Consider the following 6,783-nt stretch of genomic DNA (forward strand, 5'->3'; position numbering starts at 1 on the left):
AAAAAGAAGCATGGTATGGGTTTATGGGTTTTGGTTATAGGCAAATGATGACAGTCGACTTCCTACTTCTTTTTTCATTGCCAATTCGACTTCCAAATATGTTAAAAGAAATGAGAAAGGTATGAAAACAGCGGGAGAAACAAAAGAGAATGGAAAAAAAGAGGAAAGTTTAAAGAACATAAAAGAAAAAAAATTAAATTACTTAAAACGAAAAAAATATGGGGATCAATTGTATAATTTAACCTAAAATTTTGTTTGAAATGATGATTTAACATGCCACGTCAGCTTACCGTTACACCATTAACGACGATTAGTGACTCAGTGACTAAAATGTTACAACATGATAACGTAAATGACTAAAACGTAACATTTCAAACATAAGTGACTAAAACGTAACCTAAGGTAAATAAAAGTGACCATGGGTGTAGTTTACCCTAATTATTGTTATTCGTGGTTGAAAATATGGAGAAAAAATATATAGAAATGTTTATATAGAAAGTGAATGAAAATGTTGGCCAAAAGTAAGCATGCATTAATTAGTGTGGAACTTGACAACTATGATTTGTTGACTGATTCATTTCACAGCGCCACTTTATAATCGTACAATTACATAATCATAAATGTGTTATTATGTCCTGCACCCTCTCTCTCTCTTTTTTCTTTTTTTAATTTTAATAAATCAGTCATGAATACCTTCTGCTATTGCTTTGAAGCTTTAATAGATAAAGTACAAATGTGAGAAATTAAAAGGACATTCTTCAAAATTCATATCCTATTTTTTTTTATATAAAATCACAACACATCCTAAAAATAGGAATAATTTCACCGTTTTTATTAAAACAAATATCATATTCAAAATATTTTAGTGTATCGAATAACATACACACAATCTGGAACCAAAAACTGAGTTAAAAATTAAAATCTCCCCTAATAATAACAAAAAAAAGAAGAAGAGATAATCAGGGGTGCATACCTGAAATAGTGATCGGCAAACTGAATAAAAAAGGAAGTAGAAAGGTATAATGACGCAGAAGGATGACACTGACAGCGAGGGTAAATAGCAATGGCTTAAATTAGCAGTGTCAACTCTCCTGCGACATCATACCTTCGCCTCCTCTTTCTCTTTCACTTGCATTCTTGCCCTCTCTCCCCCCATCACACCTATTTATACCTTTTATTTCTTCTACACTGCTTTTTTTTTTTCTTTATAATAAAATAATAAATAAAGTTGGTATTTGGCATATTCTACATATATTTGAATTTTATAATCAAAACCAATCATTTAAGCATAGCTACAATTAATTGCCTTATATTAAACCAAAGCTTCATTAGCAATATATATAAAATCTATTACAGCTAGCATCTCTTATTTGTTTTAAACTTTGTTAACGTACACATATCGTCATAAAATGTGAAAACTTGATAAAGGTTTCACGTAGGCTAATGGAGAACTGGGTACTGCCCTTAATCTTAACATTACGAATGCACAAGTCTTTAAGAAAATAGATTAAAAACTATTGTGCATTTGATTTGGAGAATTATTGATCATACAATGAAATATGAACTAAGAGAATTTGAAACAGAACAAGAAATGTATTCAAAGATTAAGTCTTAGCTTAGTTGACACTATAATTATTAAGAAACACGGATTTGAGCGTATTTAAACACGTATTATTCTTATTTAAAATTTTAGAGAGATTAGTACTTATATATATATATATATATAAATTCAAAAGACATGAACCCGAAGCTTGATTCAAGTAGTTGTTGCAACTAACTCAATACATTTGGGACTCGAATCCGTTCGTCTATCCCTGCCTGCAGTTTTCTTTAAACCATAAAAAAGATGGAATAGATATAGATATGTATAGTGTGCACTAACCTTGTAAAGTCTGCAGCCAAAGCAAGGAACCCCGATAAGATTAGAGGTTAGCATTGAATCCTGGCGCAGAGAGACGGTGTGTCTATCTCAATTCATAAATGAAATATACACCATCTCCCTTGCGACAGGATTCCATTGCATCTCTAACCTTTAAATCTCCTTGACTGCTTAATTTCTCAACCTAATGTGTATGTATATATAAACGCAAAATTTGTGCTGCATGTGGAGGGAACTCGAAGACTGGGCTAGTTGGCGTTGATTAAATTGTTTCTTTATTCAACGTTTATTAAACGAGTTTGAAAGATTTGGCTGTAGGGACTCCGAAAATAAAGTTAGGTTAAAAAGACCAGGAATGAATTTGGGTTGTTGTTGTAATCAAGGACGAACCACCAATGAGAATTTCTCAACTTTCTGCTGGGATGCGGTCAATCAAATGACTTACAATAATATCTTATATTAAAAGTTATATAATAAAGATATGTTTACTTGCCCTCAAACCTACTCTTAGATCTCCACTTGCACGTACCGTTTTTTTTTATAGTGTGAACAACTTTCATTTCTTCTTTAAAACTTAAAATTTATTATCATTGTCAGAGTTGTATGACTCAAATTTTAAGAAATTATTTATAAATTAAGTTAAACAAAATATGTCTTTTTCTAGAAGATTTAATATTTATAAATATAATATATTTAACGTTTATTAACATAATATATTTGACTTTGATTAGAATTAGGTCTTTTCAACCTATAAATAGATGTAGTCGAAACATTTCTTGAAAATTATTCGAATTCGATATAGTTAATTTTCTTCTTCTCTGCCGTAGTTTTTTTTCCGAAAAAGTTTTCACGTAAAATTTTATAAGCTCTTTATTTTTTTTCATATAATATATTATTATTACCGGTGTTCTATTTTTACAACCATCAACAAAAATTTACTTGGATTACTAACCTACTATGGATTCACATTATCGTCAACAAAAGACTTTTCTTGCGTCAAAGACTTTTCTTCTGTCTCTGTTCATACTGTGATTTGTCATATATATATATAATATTATCATCTCATATTTATATTTTATTTGTAGGATTATTCATTGGCTGTTCTGGTTGAGGTTGATTCTATGCAAAATATGTAGATCAAATTTTTAGGTTTGGGTCCAATCTAGATTCAAAAATCAATTTACTTTATGTAGATCAAATTTTTCGGTTTGGGTCCAATCTAGATTCAAAAATCAATTTACTTTTTTGTTCAAACTTGACTCAAATTAAGAAATGAAAATTTGGACCTAGCCCAACCTGTTTATATTTGACTTTTTTAGATTAATTTTTATTTAAAAATAATTTCTTTTTAAAAACATATAATACACTAAATGTACTAAAAATATTAAAATAAAAGTTTTCTAATTTTATATAAAAAATACTACAATAAATAAAATAAATGTTTATTGTATTAAATATAATTTTTATATTTTGGGTTGGGTTTTTAGTTGGGTAAGTATTTTTAGATTTTGGATAATAGATTTAATTGTAATTGGATTAGTGATTTAATATAAATATATAATTATTATTTAACATATATAATTAACATAATTATTTTTATAACATAAAAAAATTCGCCCAAGGCTTGATTCATATAAAAAACAAGCCTTAAATTTTATTCGAACCATTTTTATAATGGGATATTGAGCCTAGATGGGTGAACGACCCATGAGCAGGTCTAGTACCAACCCATCACATCACTATTGTTGAGGGGAGGATGGCTTGCTCTTGGAGAAATCTTCAAAATGTCATTTGTTGGAGTCGACAGATCCCTCAACGGTGGTGATCAGTATTGCGCTCAAGGCATTTGTGCTCGATTTTATCCTTAGTGTTGTCTTTAAACTTTACAAAGAAGCACCTCGCCCACCAAAAGAATGTAAACATTTGAACCCATATACATTTGTGGGTAAAAATAATACCACCTAAAACTCCTCAAGACTTTGAGGAGAAGAGGAGACAAAACCCAGCATGAACAAGACTTGACCATCAACGTGTAGTGGTCCCTTGATAGTAGTGAAAAAATTATAATCCCATTACATATCAAAACAGCTTTCATAGTAAGGTCTAATGTTAAAAAATTTGGATTGGGATTAACTAATCAATTTAGTGAAAAGCTGTGTTTCAATAATTGAAAAACAGATTTAGAATTAAATAAATAGTAATATTAATTAAGTCACGACCGAATCGAATGAGTTATCAATTAATTCAACCGAATAATTTGGTTGATGACACAGACAAATCATGGCAAAATGAAGATTAATAATATATTATCAAGCCATAGGAGCATTATTTGAACTAGAAAATTCAAACCTTTGAATAAAATAAGAAACAAAAACAGGCTGTTTGCTAAGAAAAAGCTGTGTGAATTTATTATTTAATCTCACAATTCCTAGGAGGAGGGTGTGTTTATTGATTCATTTATGCATGGTCTTAGAATATTTTTGGTTTGAACTGTGACAACTAGAAATCCTCCTGTTTCCTCATAAGAATAATGATTCAGCTTCACCCTAATTTTCTTTTTTAAAGTGTCCAGTAGTTCAATGGCTTCTTTTAAAGAGTGCATTTCTTATTGCATTGGCTCCACCACCATTGTCTCTAAACCAAGAAGCTGCCAAACTTAATAGTTTCTTTAACTGCTAGTTGCTACCATGATACAGACAGGATTTATGTCAATTATTAACTATATTATCCACTGGACCTAGATAGGCTTATCAAACTCAGAAATTGCAGCACGACCAACCAAGCATCAAACTTAGAAATTAAAGTAAAAAGCATATCTCAGCCATTGGAGATTCAATCACAAGGTCAGAACTCCAGCTCCAAGCATCATTTTCTTTCCTCTTGTGTCAGCTTTTTGTCCATCATATATATATTCTGCCCAAAAAGAAAACTTTTCTCATATGGGAGGAATTCAGAGAAAGATTCATACTTGATCATCATCTTGAAAATAAGTACCGAAAATACATAAATTTTGTACTAGCAGCAACTGCACTTATTTCAATTTGCTTCAACCTGATCTCTAACTAAAATCCTATCACATATGATTGAAAAAGTAGTTGATGTAAACTTGTAACTAAGGGAACAATTTCAGCGCTTCATGTATTATATTCAGTAAATGCAAACCTACACAAACACATATATGCGGTTTGTGTATACATGTAGTATACTATCAAATGATTTAAGGTAAGGTTATGATATTATAGGACCTTATAGTGGAATGTGGGGTATAGAGGACAGGTGATGAACCCAAACAATCTAACGACACGTCCTTGACTAGTCAGCATTATCTGCTGTCCGTATAATGCCATCTGCGGTGCACTAGCACCATCCTCAGGTCCCAGTCCTCTTTGTTTCCCTGTGTTCATGTAGATATTCCTTGAATGTTGCCTTGTTTCCTGAATTGGCCATCTAAGTGATGCATTTGGATTGCTATAATACACTATGTTAATAATCAGCATGTATATGCTTGAAATATGCGTATCTGAAAACCAGATAATGAAAAAGAAATGCATTACAGTACTGAAATTAAGCCCTTTAAGATTTTTATATTATTAAGGGGAAGGATATGCTAGCATTGAAAGAGCATTTTTAGACTGAGATTGGTTCGTCCCGTGACCTTTCATTAATATATATTTTTCCTTTTTGCTCAGTCAAGAAGTGAAATTTCATAAATAAAAGGCCACAAACATGACGCCTATTCATAGTTCCAAACTGCAAATCAGACACAGCCAAAATATCAAAAAACCAATACAACCATTCACGAAAAGCCAAAAAGATATAAAGCCACTTCATCGTTAAAAAGCCTCATGGACCATCCTCACTAATAATTTGATGTGGATCGTGGCCATTTAAACCGTATAATTCCAAATTCCCTAATGCATACCAAGCTATATCTAGGACATTGTTGAAAAATATATGTACATATATATATATATATAAGCCTCAACCTCTATATAAAAGGAAAGGAATAAAACCAACTGAAATACATGTAATAAGAACCCAAATAATGTACAAAAATGCAGATCCGTTGAAGCTTGTGGTCACACAACTATATCAAACTGATAAATAAAACTAAGCAATCACATGCCTTAGATGTAGGTTATGGTTTAAATAAGCATAAATAAAGAAGAGAGGAAGAGACAGAACAACAAGGCTGTCAAAGTTTCAACTAGTGTATAGATTAGGAAGAGATGGACGAGGCCATTCATGCAAATTAACTTGGATTGGACTAGGTCAAGATTTAGCTGATAATTGGTGCAAACATTGCCTAGAAAATGGAATTAATATATGCCTGACATAAAAGGATTTTGTTAGAGGAAGGTGGCGCCTATAATCAAACTCTGCCAACCATCATAGCTAGCTAGGGTTAGGATCAAAGTGCTCACTGCTTCTTTTTAACTTATCTGCGCATCTCCCTTGGACGCAAGAAAAAGAACAAGAATCCAGCTGGCTGGATCAAAGTGCTAGAGATTCATAAATTGCTCAAACTTGTTTGAAAGACTGAGATCAGGGAAAGAGTTTTGAGTTTTTTTTTTCGTATTAAGGAAAAAATCGAAAAACCTAACTTCTGAGTTAAAATTGTATTGGTTTACGGTTCGGATCCAGTGCATCATAACCTATTTTTGTTTTCATATTGCTTGTTTACAGTAATTAGGGTTGCCGGTTTTCCTGCACTGCTGAGGGATAAAAGCAAAGTCAACTCCGGAAGTAGGAATTAAGGAAAAAAAATATGATTAATGATTGTTTTCCACTTTTGAATGAAACACATCATCTATATTAAAGGCCCAGAAGCGATGTTTGTCACCTTTCTGTTGGTTGCTGACTATTCGTCTCCCTTTTTTCCATATTAAAATTAAATTGGAAAT

The sequence above is a fragment of the Gossypium raimondii genome, chromosome 11 (genome assembly GCF_025698545.1).
Source record: "Gossypium raimondii isolate GPD5lz chromosome 11, ASM2569854v1, whole genome shotgun sequence".
NCBI classification, from domain to species: domain Eukaryota; kingdom Viridiplantae; phylum Streptophyta; class Magnoliopsida; order Malvales; family Malvaceae; genus Gossypium; species Gossypium raimondii.